The sequence below is a fragment of the Vicugna pacos genome, chromosome 26 (genome assembly GCF_048564905.1).
Source record: "Vicugna pacos chromosome 26, VicPac4, whole genome shotgun sequence".
Taxonomy (NCBI): Eukaryota; Metazoa; Chordata; class Mammalia; order Artiodactyla; family Camelidae; genus Vicugna; species Vicugna pacos.
Window position 1 is genome coordinate 9293112 of NC_133012.1, and position 15478 is coordinate 9308589.

The following is a 15478-nucleotide window of genomic DNA, read 5'->3' on the forward strand; positions in this document are numbered from 1 at the left end:
CTGGATAAAAGATAAAGAAGCCGACAGGTTTACGTCTGTCATTCCCTCTTCTAAGCAACCTCTAATTTTAAATTCTTTTAAAACGAAGAGTAAATATAAGATGTGGCGTACTCCACTAAACTTTCAGGCTCAAAAAACAACAGCCAGGACCTCAGTACTTTCTGGATGTAATGAAACAGAGTAAAGTCATAAAAGGGAAATTACAGTTAATTCATTTAATTACAGTTCAACAGGAAACAGGTTCAATATTTTGTTTAACCCATATTTTATCTTCTAAGGAAGTTAGAAAAGAGAAGATCTACTGTCATGAAGCAAAATACATTTTTCGGGAAGGCTCAAAAATAATGACATGAAGTTGTATCACTGCAACTGAATTTAGGTATCAACGTCTACAATTGTTAATGGTAACTCACTGATAAAATTATTTTCAAAATTATGTGTTATATCAATATGGACTTTGTATTTTTTAGACAAAATGTATAACAAAGAAAAATACAAGGTGGCTTATTTGTTCCTAATGTAAAAAATTATTATTAATTGGATATATGTCAATGTATAGATCAGGGGCATTCCATTCAAAATTTCCATTTTTCTCTAATTTCTACTCAGAAGAATATTATTAAATGTCTGGTCGCCATCCTGCTTTTGAAGAAATGCAAAGATAGTCTAATATTGCTGCAAATGTAGACTAAATCACTGCAAAATTCACTCAATCTGAATTAGGAGTAGAAACAAGTTTTAATTTTGGTTCGCGACATCTTCACGTGATAAACTTGATATTCACTTGCCTTCAAACTTCACAGTTATTGAAAAGTCAAGCTGACAATGATTCCTCCACCATTAGGTGCAGGGATTTAGTATCAGAACTTCTCCCCACTTGTATCATTGGGAGCATCTTAAACAGGACTCAGTCTCAACCCCAAACAAGTCTAACTTACATCACGTTTATTCCTGATATTATCAGGATGAAGTGCAAAACCACTATGTCAAGCCATATTTACTCTCCCAGGGTGGGAAGAATCTGGCTTTAGACAAAAGTTGTCTCATCTGTTACCTGACTCCTTCTTAGTGATTTTCAACGCCTTGTCTTTCTTACCAATTTCTATTTTGCTATTTGCTATTTGCATGTGAAATTCAGATGCCTTTGTTTGCTTTTATTTGACCTGTCATGTCTTACTTTCCCATTTTCTTCTCCCTTTCTTTTTCATTTCCTTCACAAGTTAAGTGCACATTTTGCTTTGACACATAACACAACTGCTCCTCCAACTCTGCTTCATTCTCACTCTACTTGATCAAAATATTCAGCATCTGCTTGTTCAGTTTCTGAATTACTCAAGGCCTGTCTTGTCTCTTATTCTCCTGTTTAAGGCGTGTTTGGGACCATTTCACTGCTCTCAAGATGGCTTTTAGGAGGAACAGCAAAGGACAGTGCAAAAAATGATTTGCACTTTGGACACAGATCTTCAGATCCCATCTCCTGCTAGCTTTGTGTCTAGAGCAAGTTACTCAACCACCCAGATGGTCAATTTTCCCATGTAGGAAACGGGGATTTACAGGACTTTGATAGAGGTTATCAATAATCGAGGTGAAAGTTGGCACAAGACTGGCATCCGATGAATTAGCAGGTAATATTACTGAGCAAGTAAGGAAGAATCTTAATTTGGGTATTTATCAATCAGATGGAAAGCCTGAGAGTCGAAATCTGAAGATTTCAAAGAGGCACGCTTTCTCTGAATCATGACTATGGATCATTAAGAACTGGGTCCATTTTTGTTGTTGTTGTTGTTGTTAGAACAAAAAGTTCTTTCCAGAACGTATTTCCAGGTGTCCTTCTCAGGGCTATAAACCAAACAAAAGGAACCAGGGAGGATGTGAGAAAGTTGATTTTACCCTGTTATCAGCTACACTTTTACCATCTTTATCAGGAAGAGAGGCAGGTCACTGGCATCATTTGGTCTATAAAATCACAGAGCAGACTATTTCTACCACATCCCTTAGCATAAATTTTAACATAATATTCTATTTTCATGTGAAAAACTGTTTACTTAGGGGATATGAATATTTTCATCCATGGCAACTGCTTTTACAAAATATTAGGAGGGAGTTTGTCTTAAAAGTTAAAGGTTTTGTGCTTAAGAATTTCAACTGCTGACAGGCATCCACGGGATGACAAATTGGGCAGGGTATCTCTGCTGTCCCCAGCGACAGTGCCGAGGGGACCGCCTGCAGGGTTCTGTCACCATCGTTCTTGCAAAGGAGCTCTGAGCCTCAAGCAGACCCCAGTGGTCTCTGAATCCCTGACAGGTTGCTAGGAATCACCCCTCACCCGGGCTGAGCAGCAAACACTGCAGCAGGCACTTTCAGAACAAAAGCCAAGGCTTTTATTAAAAACAACAAAACCAACATCCCCTCCCCTCCCCCACAACTCCCTCAATCCACGTTAATAGCAAACTAAGAATGAACATTAGCAGAGACAGGTACCTCATACCTAGTCCTTGGACTTCCTGAACTTGTGAGATCTAATAAGACTGTAAGTAAATGTAGGTTAAAACTAGAAATAGTCCCTTTATTTCAGTCCTTTAGAAACATTCTCCCCTGAAATGATGATGCTTTGAATGCCATCTTGCAGCGCTGAGTTGTGACACATTCATTTGATAAATTCTCAGATCATGACTTGAAATTAGTTATGGGGTATTTGATAATGAAATAATTCTTGGAGAAAATGAAGCAGCACCTCTCTCATACGGTCACAGACAATCCTGCTTAGCATTTTTAGTAGCAGCGAGAACACAAATGATCACGGAATTGCAAAGCAGCAACTGACTCCCAGGTGACACAAAGTGCGAACTGACCGGGTACAGCTGTTCTGAACCAACAAGCCAGACACAGGAATAAGCTGTAATTGTCAGAAAAACCTGGGATGGAGATGGTGATACATACACCTTTTCGATTTTTGCCAGGTTTCCTTTTATTCTCCTTGGTAAAACGCCGTGCACGGTCAGCACTAAGCAGATCTATGCATTTTGCAGCGATATCCTTACTTTGGTCGATACACGGTGTATTGCTAAGTCAGTTTCCGCTTGGTAATTCTGCCAGAAATTAATGATTCAGACAAAGCAGTGTCTTAAACCAAGCTGCGGAAACAACATTCTTTCTGGGGAGAGCTGGGAGGAGTTGATCACAGGTAAAGCTAAAGGTTTTGCCAACAGAATGTGTTTGGCTGCATAAAAGGTGACTGTCATAGCTGTTCCTGGAAGTAGGTGACACAGATCTCACTCATTCAGTACTTAATACACCCTGCCTCCCTCTGCTTTGCAACTAGTTTGTCATCATTTGGGACCTGTCATCTTCTAGTAAAGTGTGAACTGAACAGCAATTAGGAACACTGATAAATAGGACTCCATTACTTTTATGTTTGTCATTTATATGACCATTTTATCCCAAGCACACTTTCCTTGGGATGTTAGCAACTACAAAATTATAAGGAAGAAAGTACAAACACAACAGTTAACTTGTTCCCAGAGAATGTTCTTCTGAGTGTTTCATTCTCCATCTGGTCTATCTCGGCAATTTAGGTCAAGACTAGTGACCGTCCCAGGGAGGGCTGGCTAGTTCTGTGAGTTAGCCCAGGATCTGGAGACTAAAATCACCACTGACAGACTCCCCAAATCCTGCACGATGCAATAGGATCCCTCCCTTCTTCCTAGCCTCTCTCCCTTTCTTCCTTCCCCAATTCTTTAATGACTGCCTACTTTATGCAAGCCATAATAATGACAACTGAAGTTACTGGGGTTGAAAACCGTAGACTGTGAACAATTCTCCCTAAAAGGACATCTTTATAGATCAAATGCAGTGAAACAACACTGGAGTTAGCTGAGACGCGTCAGGCCCAAGGCACAGTTTTGCCAAAGACGAGCTGTGACACTCCGTCCAGCTACCTGCCTCCGTCTATTCAGCTGCAGGAATGAGCCATCACAGGGTTGGCGCACAGTTTGATAAAATATTTTGTCAGCTGCAAAACTGCACACAAAGAGATGATCTGTGTCTACGGCTGATGGCATAAATATGGAACAAAGAGAAGAAAAACACTTCTGTCCAGACTCTGTAATTACATCTGATCAAGCCTCAAATGTTGTTTCTTAGTAAATTATTCTTCTACAAAATGTGAAGAGATGGTCTGACTTGGAGCAGTAACCAATGAATGACAGCAAAGCATTAAGTAAATATCTGGAATTTACTCTGTTTAACTCTATCAAAGCCTCTGTCGATAATGTATTCCCCACTCAACTTGCTTATAAAATAAGACTGAAGAACAATTCGAGTTAAAAGAAAAAGAAACTATCTTACATGGGTAGTTATTTTCAACTTTCTAGAGTCACACAAATTCTCTAATATTTCTGACCGAGCTTTCGAGTCACATGAATTAATGGCATTTAGAACGTTGTGTGTTACTGTAACAGTTTAAAAACAATAAAATATTTAAAAATAGGGTGTGATGGCCATGGAATCAATTTTGTTTATACCTAAACATTTTGGAAATCACATACTCTTGCACTTTTTAGTAAACACACAGAATAAAATTTTGAGGAGTGCTTAAGAGTTCTCTGTCCATTACTAAACATTTCCCTATGGAATCACACAATCTTTCCTGTGGAATGCCAGGCTTTTTCCGCTCAAGGCAGGCTGCAGAGAAAATAATGCTGGGAAGGTGGCTTACTGTCTTGCTTGTTTTAAGTGGTGTTTTCCTTATCAGTGAAGCCCACGGCAGGGACAGACCAGGGCCCTTACACAAATGCAAACTGCTGATAAGAAGTCCCTTCCATTCTTCTTTGACAATGAGCAGGAATTAGTCTGAGCATTGAGCGTTTACCCCAAGGAGCTATCATTTGAGCCTGTCTTCCCTGAGGCAACGAGTCCTTACTAGGAGCTTTTAGGACCATTCTTAAAGTTTTACTTGCAGACGATTAAACTAAATGACTCCAGGCAGTTTTCTCAATAACATATACAAGTTTGAACAATTTTTATATTCCAACATGCAACTGTGAATCACTACAAAATTGCAGGGTTTTTTTTCCCTTTAATCCTTACCTGTGATATCTTCCATGGCTATGTATTTAGCAATCTGCTTGATTTCCTGCTCTTTAATCTCCCAGTCTTTTTTTTTTTTTTTAAATCTGAAATTATTAGTCTTGCTAGGAAGATGGCGCCCGGCAGTGGTACTAGAAGCACTTAGAAATCTTACTGGGAAAAAAATGCTGATGTGGTTCTTGAAAACGAAGCTCTGGCTCAGAAGCTGAGCAGGAAAGGCTGTGCCACCTAATGGATCTTCTATCGATGCCCACAGGAGGACAGGGGAGGCATTCGTTCTCCAAAGGAAAAACCAGAGCCACTCTCAGAACCACTGAAGCATCATCTTTCTGGGTTGGCATTTTTTTTCTGAGTAGTAATTCAATCCTTTGCTGAATAGCGAATAGGTTCTTGTAAAAGGGAAAAAAAAATGACAGGAGAAGATAGAAGGAACCAGTCCTGACGTGGAGGTCCCCAGAGCCAACACTGCGACTTAAGTGGCACACCATCTCCTTGGCCTCTCCTCTACTGCAGTCCGCTACAGAAACATCCAGGGAAGCCAGGGAGGAACCATCATGAGACCATAAAGGGAACCAGAATTTTCTAAAGTAGAAGGGGGGCATCGCACTTCATGGACCTCAGGACTCGGTGATACGCTGGAAGTACTCAGAGGTTTATAGATTACCTACAAGGTGAGAGTCCGTCCAAAGAAGCAGCTGACACCATGGGCTGATGGAGGTTTAAGAGATGCCCTCGGGCTTTGGCACCACTTAAACACACAGAGAATGGTGGACCGAGAAGAATCCTAACATATTTTATAGTTTACCCCATATTGAAAAAGAGGAAACAAATCGTCTCCAAGGAATATTTCTACAGTCTTTCATAAAATACCCTGAGCTAAGAATTCACAAAAGTGTACAGGGGAAGACTGCCCAAGGTCACCCAGGTGAATGAGGGCATGCCTGTCTTCTGTTTTGTTAAATGAATACTGGGGCTGGAGGAAGTTAGTAAGATTCCCTTGAGCTCCCCCTTTCCCTTACAAGCTCTCTGGGCAGACCCTGGTATTATTTCTTTCTTCCTTCTTCAGCAGAATGAAAAGTGATCTTTGGGTATTTCTCCTCATAAAACAAAATTATAACTTATTTTTTAAATTGAAGTATAGTCAGTTACAATGTGTCAATTTCTGGTGTACAGCACAATGTCCTAGTCATGCATATACATACATATATTTGTTTTCAAAAATATAATTTTTTGTTGTAACACTGAGCTTCCTTGCAATTAAACAGAAAGCATAGCCTAAGTTCCCAGCAGCTGCTGAGCAGGGAGATGTTTCTGTGTCATTTGATAGTGTTATCCTTAGAAAAATAAAGTCGTCAAGAAAAGTTATTTTTTTCAAGCATCGAAGCTGCTTTTTTCCCTTCTTTTTTTTCTGATCGCACATTTCACTCATGACGCGGTGTAATCATTCTGGTCTGCTACCTCTTAGAGCGTTGTGTCAGCGGCATAAATGCCTTGTGGGACGTCTTAGCTTTCTTAAAGAAGGAGTGTCTTCCCGCAGTGCAGCACTGGCTGGGCGGAGTTACAAGAGAGCGGCATTTCTTCCCTACAAAGGCAACAGGCTTTTCTTAGCCAAGAAGCCAACTCCAGAAAGACAGTTCTGCTATATATTTTCTACTAATCACTGACAGATTTACCTGAGTACAAAATTTCCATAGCCAGGAGTCAACAAACTTTCAAGCAGTCCCTTGAATCTTTCCCCATCAATATCTTTTCGAAAGAAGTAAAATCCATGTAGCCTGCGAAGCAAATATTAGCAGTCCATTTGACCGGCTTAATTGGCTATATTCATAGATCTCGCCATGCTAACTGTAGAGGGGGCACATTCTTTACTATGTTCTGCATTTTCTACCAGCATCGGTTTGGTTGGGAGAAGGTCATGTCAGTGTAGAAAATGTTAACACGCCACTTTCCAAATTCATCAAAAGTTTGGAGCCCCGAACAAAACACATTAAAACAAAGGGGACTGTTAAGGGATTCAGTTATGCAGAGAGCTGCTGAAATTCCCATGTGACATTTAATGACATAGGTTAATTTATTCATCAGCTGAGAAACATTTAGAAATGAAAGTAGATGAAAGGTCAGAAGACAGATACTATGAGGCAAATTCATGATCTTATTCATCAAATTAAAAAAAAATCATGGCATATCAAAAATAAAAGCCATATGGTCATTTCAGTAGATACAGAATCAACATTTGATGAGATTGAAAAATCAATTTCTATAAAACTGTCTGTAAAGTATTCTTATCCCCAAAATTAAACCTGAATTTCATCCAGCATCCTGATACAGTTACTAATTTACAGGAGGAACGTAGGTCAGAGGAATATATAAAAGAACATGATGGATGCAATCGGCAAAACCCAGACTGTGGAGAACTCTATAGAACAAATAAGCTAATCTCTTAAAAAAAAATTAAAGGAAGATAAAGACACAAAGACAACTAGAGCTACAGACAGATCAAAAGGGCAAGAGAAAAGAAAATCTCCAAATATAGACTCTAAAAAGAGAATATATATAAACCAATCACAACGAGTGACATTTATTCGGATCCTGATTCAGTCATAAATATACGATATTTATACGAGGAAATCTGATCACTGATTAGAGAATAAAATATTAGTAGCATTTGTATATGTGTCGAACCCATGATGGTTAGGTATAAAAACGTCCTGATCTTTCAGAGGTACATGCTGAAATATGTATGCATCAAAGGATGAGATGTCTGGGATTTCCCTCCAGATAGTAAGAGGGGAGGGAAATGAGTCAGATCAGGATAAAACAAAACTGGTAATTGCTGAAGTGGATGGTGGCTACGTGGAAATCCAACAGAGCATTCTTTGTACTTTTGTATGTTCACTATGCATGTTTCAATTTATACATATATAGGAACATGTTTAAATATATGCCTGCCTATGTTTAAAATTTAAAAATGCACAAATATCAATTTCAGGCTTCTCAAAGCACGTCTTTATAAAGCGAAATTAGAATGATACTCCATATTATCTAAAAATGCTGACTTTTAGCTCCAACCTAAATCATACTTAACACTGAAACTCTTGGTGGGAATGGCGTCCTTAATATCAAGAACAAGCCAAGAATGCTGATTTCTGATGCTGTGATTTAACTCCGCTCTGAAAGTCCTAACAATGCAACAACGCAGGAGTAAAACATCGTGCTACGCTGGTGGGAAATGAGAAGATAAAATAATCACTGTTGGAAGATGATATGATTGGATACCAGTATTAACCAGGAAGCACAATGACATAAAAGCCTTATCTTTACAACAGCAAGAGGAAATAGAAATCAATTAGGTCAGGCAGGTGTGACCCTTACAATAAGTATGCAGAAAAGGAGATACTTGAAAAGGGTGGTATATTAAGAAGGGGAATCCGGTCTGTGCTTGGGGGAGAAGCGATTCTGTTAAAGGGAAAAGCAAGTGAATGTGTGGAGGTAGAAAAAAGAAGGTCACGTTCAGTGAAAGGTAGCAGTTCATTCTGACTGGGAGATGGATAATAAATAGGGAGGTGAAGTTAATGAGGCTATGAAATAATAATACATCGTGTTGGAGAAGCCCCTGGTAACCTGGCTGGAGTTAATGTTTAATCCAGGTCGTGGAGAGAGTAGCTCTGGGTTTTTGCTTAGGGCCATGATGAATAAAATGAACGGTCTCTTCTGCAGCCTTTGGAAGGGGAGCCAACAGAGGTGCAGAGACCAGTGAGAAAGCTGATACCAAGGTCCGGATGAGACAGGAAGACGGCTCAAACTAGCTCAGGAATGACGGGAGAGGAATATTGGCACCACGCTTAAGAAATAACGCTGCTTTGTGTTTATATACATTAAAATTCAGCAAGAACTAAATGCTGGAGTCTGTACTTCACACCTTGTGCTGCACTCCTTTCTAAAGCATCCCAGCCGCCTAGCACACATTTTCTCATTACTCTTTACACAATCTAGGAATATTTATTACGATTCTCAGTCCTGAGTCCTCACTGGTAAAAATAAAATGTCAAGTCTTAGTACCGAAACTACACGACTGATGCTTTCTCAGTTTAACTCTATCACATGTCCGTCGATATAAACATTAAGAGCAGACGATATCACAGTCAGCCTGAAGTTCTCAGTTAAACAGATGATCAAGGCAGTGATAGTCCTAAATGTTATGAAAGCATCTCCCCGACAGGAAATGATCCCTGACCAATGTCTTAGGTAATCTAACCTCTCAGTGTTTTGCATAAAGAAGCCTCCAAAAAAGTGTAGGAAAAAAATGGAGCCAAGACAACACAAGATACAATCTTCCAAGACTTTCACGTTTGAGCCAGGCCCCTTTGGTCAGTGGCTCTAAACACAAGTCTGAATAATATTCCTTAGAATGGTGCCTTTCCAGCTCAAACCCCCTAGACTGCACAGATTTAGCCAAATCATGGCAATTCTGCATTTGCGTGATGGCTGTGGACATAAATGGCCAGATTCCGGATCCACAAGCACATTTTCCTCACTGAGGCCAAAGGTTGCTGCACACAAAGGAACGGGACAGTAAGAGCATGTTTGAACACAGGAGTCTTGCCGTGACATTTGGCTAATTTCAGTCCGCGTATTTTCCCAGAACTCCCAGGAGCAACCTGTCCCCTGGTTCGTGATCAGAGTAGCAAACCATCCTTCCCTGTAAGATGATGTGTCATTAATCGTCCATCTGTGTGCAGGCTCCTAGCACAAATTCTTTGTAAGCAAATAACACATGGAAATCTACATTTTTTCGTTACTGCTATTGCGGGGGACACACGGCACATCTGAAAAGGGATAAAACAAGGTTTCAGAAAAAACACATGACTTTAAACACTTCACCTCGAGAAAACTTTCTGCCCTGTCCACTCCCCCTCATAGGACTAGTTGGTCTCATAATATTTAATTCATAACAGGTCTTGTTTTGCTAAAGAACGTATTGCTTTTAGGTTAGAGATGAGGATGGGGCCGTGGGGGGTGGAATATGACAGGTAAATCCTGTGCCTTTAAGGGAACTGGGCCAAAATAATAAGTTAACCTTGACTACCCTATGCCTAAAGAAGCTTTCCTTTAACCTTTGGGGTTTTTGCTTTGTTTTGTTTTTTAATTTCTGCTCCTTGACGCTCAAACCGAACAGACACCTGTTTTTCTACTGTTGGCATTAAACTTTGTGGTTCAATGAAAAGGAACCAGACAGGTGGACACTTTGAACTCTTTTCCCAAAGTACACAATATTTTAAAAAACTGGAGCCATATGTTCAGTGTCTTTAGTCTCATTGTCTTGCCTCGCTGTTTTATATATACACATCATTTTCTTGTTGGAAAAACTCAATGGAAATCATCATTCTGCTTAGAGTTGAACCAAAAAAGGGCACGCTGAAGCACACTGTAAAAGAAAGGTGGAGTGGAGATCAGGGTCTTATCTAAGCTTGCCTAGCTATTTCCCCACACTGCAGAAATGGAATATTAAGAAGGTCCACACATAAGATCTTAGTTATAATTTATTAGTTTTTTCCCCCAGCGGTGATATATCTATCTGTGTATACATAATAATAATAATAATAATAATAATAATAATAATAATAATAATAATAATAATAAAGCTTCTCTGGAAGTTATAATAATTCCGGATGGCTGAGGACTTCCCCCTTTTCAAATATAAACTGCTTCTGTAGACAAGGCAAGTATGTGTTGAACACAGATCCGTGTCCTCTCCATCCATTACTAAGGTGCTTCATACTCCAACATGGATGGGGGAAACAGCGCAAGGAGGGAATCGCGGCTGTGCAGCACATCACGGGTGAGGGAACTGCGGTTCTACAAGGCCACCTAAACAGGCAAGCGTGTGTGTGTGGTGTGTGTATGTGGGGTGTGTGTGTGTGTGTGTGTGTGGTGTGTGTGACTCTTCTTTTAGAAAACCAACTGCACTGTGTTACCCATTGACTTAAAGTCTGCTTTATAACCTTAGAGTTTTTTGTTGTTGTTGTTGTAGGAAAAAAAAAAGACAGGACCTGAAGGAGTCATTGGTACATAAGGATGGAGGCTATTTTGTCCTTAACTCAACCTCATAACACTGGCTAGCTTTTCCTAGAGCTTAGAGTGCCCAAGATATCCCACGATTCCCCCCTCTCCATTTTTGTTTTCTAGACGTCTTGTTTGTTTTAATCTAATCAGTTGATATTAGTTCATCATAAAGTCAAATATAATTTGAAACAGACTGAATAGAAACAAATTCATTATTTACCAATACTACTAAAGCATCCGGTTATTCTTAAAAATATTTAAAATTCAATTTTATCCTTTGCAAAATTCAATCCTCCAAATATCTGCTTAGTGATTTTTGTCTGTTTTCATTTTTTTGTTTGTTTGTCTGTTTGTCTGTTTGTTTGATTTCAGGATTCGAAGCCTATTTCGTCTGTGAATTATTTTAGTTGTAAGTAACAAGTTTTCGTTGTTCAAAGGTGAACAAGCAGAACACATGGATGAACAGATGGAAATTATAAGTGATTGCATAGTGTCAAAATATTTCTTCTGAAGTCAAAACTAGGCATGGGCAAGTCCACAGTAATATCCACAGAAAATGCTGGCCCCACATATTTTTAAAATTAAAAAAAAATCTTACCCATAAATGTGTGAGAGAAAGTAAACAAAAAAGTAGGCTGATGATGGATGGAAGAGAAAGGATGCTGGCTCTGGGGAAACTTAGCACCTCTTGGGCCCTAACAGTGAATCTGAAGTTCAGTTCAGTTAGGAAGGGTGGGACGCCAGCTTTGTGACATAAATAAGGATGTAACACCCTTTAGGGAATAAACTTGGTCATCAGAGGGTTTACTGCAACCTAAAGGACTTTTGATGCTCAAGTGAAAAACGTGGTTACTTTCTTCAACTGGTTCCTTCCTGTTGAATACACCATATTCCTTGGGCTGAGAGGCTGGAAAATTCCAGTTTATGGTAAAGTCTAGCTTCAAATCCTGACATGACATTGGAGTTTCCTATGCAGAACTATAATAACAGCAACATGGTGACAAGAAAACTTATAGAAATCAACGAAGTCTAATGAAATGGAATCTGTTCAGTGGGCAATGTGATCTATGTTGCTGGGATCACATTCTAGAGACAGGTTAACCCAAGTATATGTGCACAGGTCAATGGCCAGAAGGTGACTGACCTAGGAATTCAGTCTTGGTCTTCTGGCTTGTGGCACCAGGTCACTAGGCTCTAGATGACACTGCTGACCGTTTGAGAAACTCTGTGAAAGAAGTTGTGAATGATCCAGCTCTAGAGATATGAAATAGATCTGATTTATTAAAAATTTCCCTCTATTTTATAAGACTTTCTGTGACGAGGCACAGCATGGGGTCAGAACAGAGTTCCAACTATTCTTAGATCAGAGAACCCTAGGCGTAGAGATCCGGACAGATGGAATCCATCATTGTCACAGGTGATTACAAGAAATACCAGGGGTGGCACTGAAGTCTTAGTCATAACTACCCTGAAAATGATCAGGAGCATTTTCTCATCCAAATAACAAAGAGATCACCCTCACTGCTCTGCTAAATCTGATGACTTAATAAGGTAAAAATGACATGTTCCAAGTTAGCTGAAAAGTAATCGTTTTAGCGAGGTTGACAGGGATCTGTACTGATTCCAAATATAGAACTTGCTATGTGCAGCATTTTCAATTCCCCAGGCATAAATTAAACTAAGAGACAAGTGCCTTAAAAAATATTCAAAAGTTGAAGAACAGACATGGTTGCTGCTAACCAGGAAGAGACTGCCAAATTCTCCATCATGCTTCTCTCACTCCCTATTTCCAACTCCTTTTGCCAAAAATAATAATAATAACAATAACAAATAGGCCTTGTTGTCATTCTGTATAAAGCTCTTTATAGGCAACTCCCGTTAACGATGTCATCCAAAAGGGAAATTAAATTGAAAAATGAAAATAAGGTTGTAACAAATTAAATTGGATTATCATTATTACCTGTGATAGAAACTGCCCTTTTCTGTCCCAGAAACATGCATGTGGGAAAGACTGTCTTGATTCTTTTACATGTTAGAATCGAGGTCTACAAAATACCGTTTGGGAAATGGTTTTCACCAAATGTCAGAAACTAAACCATCAGATTCATTAGCAGCTCAAAGAGAAGAAAGTATAAGGAAAAGGGCCACATCAGGCTTACTAGTTACTCTGGTGAAATTCTCGTCCCCAACATCCAACTTAAGTGTGAAATGTTAAAGAGGAGTGCCATCTCTCTGGGAATACAACATTTCTGTTGCCTTTCTTGTTCATAGAAAAAATAAATCTACCTGTTACTAGCAGTCATATTTCTAGAGTATGACCCATCACAAATTATATCCCAAAGAAGCTAAGAGTTAAACACCAAAGAGCTCATTAAACATGCTCACAACTACCATTTCCACTGGGCATGCTATTTACCATGGTCTGGCTTTAAGGCAATTCTTCAAAATAGATCAGGGAAAATAAGCAAGAAGCAGAGAGAGAGAAGGCATTTTATGATTACAAAGATGGAAGAATTTTCTAGATAGTATATTTTCACCTTACGTATCTTCCTCTTGATGTCATAAAACTTTATCATTTTCTGTAGTAATCTTGTCTTTTGAAGTAGAAATCATATTCACCAAGCCCAGTAGGTTCTGGCATTGATAACGTTTGCTATAAATAGTAAGGGCATGTTTTTAGTCTCTATTCTTTCAGCTTCCTTTTTTTTTTTGGTGGGAAGGGGGAGAAATAAATGTTGAAGAAACTCAGAAGTTATGTGTATGGTAAAGGCAATACAATTCTTAGCAAAGAACAAGAAGACTGATCTCCATTAAAAATCTACAGTGTGCCAGGTATTCTAGCCCTGTAGTCATCGCAATAACCCTAAGAAATAGGTGACATTTTACCCTTTTCACAGATGAAGAAACTGAGGCATAAAGAGCGTGAACTGCATGCTTGTGTTCTCAGTATAATAACCTGAAGAGGAATTCCAAGGCAGGTTGACTGCAAGGCCCATCTTATAGCCACTAAAACATCCTATCTTATGATTCTTTCAGTCCAGAACTACATACGTGACCTTGTAGTTAGAAATAACAAAACAACAACAAAAAACCCCGACAGCCTTTCCACAGGCTATTAGAGAATCTATACTACATCTTCCTGAAAGTATCACTTTCTGAATATTTCCCCCTGTTTGTAAACTGCAAGTCAGGAAATGAGACTCAACATATTACTTTCAGATTAAGCATTCTCAGAAGACAGGAGGTCAGCATCTGTCAAATCAATGCTGTTTTAGTCTTAACTCAGGGAAAATGCTCAGTCCACGTTACCTACTGTTCTGTTGTCTGTTTCAGAGTAAAATGGTTATCTTTCCAGTTAAGCTTTTCTAAGAACCAAAAATTGAATAGTTTAGTCTAAATTGGGAAAGTTATCAAAAATTTGATGCTGTGACTATCCGGGATCACGGTGTCATAAAGGGTTCTTTCTAACCTCCATTCAAATTATCCTCATTTTTCATTGTAAAATCATTTTCTTGGAAAATAATTTTACTTTCATTTATTAATAATCTCCAAGTTCAAAACATTATGGCCTCACTTACTTCTTTCTGAAGACAAAGTAAGAGAAATTATGCACATACATACTACAAATGCATGTACAAATATAAATACACAAGTTATGGACATCACTGGGGAGTTGTGGCTGCAGGAAGTATCCCAAATGAAACACTAAATCTAGTTATGATGCCTGAGCAATATTTAATATTTGCATAAGATCTCTGATTGACCTCAATGCAATATTTAATATTAGTGCCACTAGACCACTTAAAAGCTGATTATACTCAGCAAAGAGATAGGGAGGGAAAAAAGAAAGGGCATATCTCTAAGAGATGGAGATAAATTATATGAAATGAAAATTATCTCCAGTGACATTTGAAATTGAGCTCATTTTGTTGACTGGTAATTTTTCTCTAACCTCATTTTCATGTAACATATAAATCACTCATAAGAAGGTTTTTAAAATGGGTCCTGTGGTAGCACCCCTAAATGAAAGTCAGATCCTGACTACCAAGTAATTTAAATGAGCAACTATTACAAAAATGGACTATTCTAAAAAGTTAACATAAGCCCGCTTTCTTTTGGTTAGGTTACACGTAGGGAATCATCTAATCAGAATTGCTTTACATATTCATCGTTAACAAAAGAAATGTACAAATCAGAGAACAGCAGACAATTAAAGTATTTACTAATGGCCAACGGCTGCAAAGTTGGAATAAGAATGTATAATGCAGTGTTGAGTTGCTTAATTTTCACCAATCTCTCTATTCGGCAATTTAGTAAATATTTCACT

The 15478-nt window shown here is 38.8% G+C and overlaps 1 protein-coding gene across 7 annotated transcripts in view; it reads right to left on the reverse strand.

Moving 5' to 3' along the window:
* Positions 1 to 15478, reverse strand: part of NRG1 (neuregulin 1) — an 885407-nt gene that overhangs the window by 33108 nt on the left and 836821 nt on the right. The gene's annotated exons all lie outside the window — the stretch shown is intronic.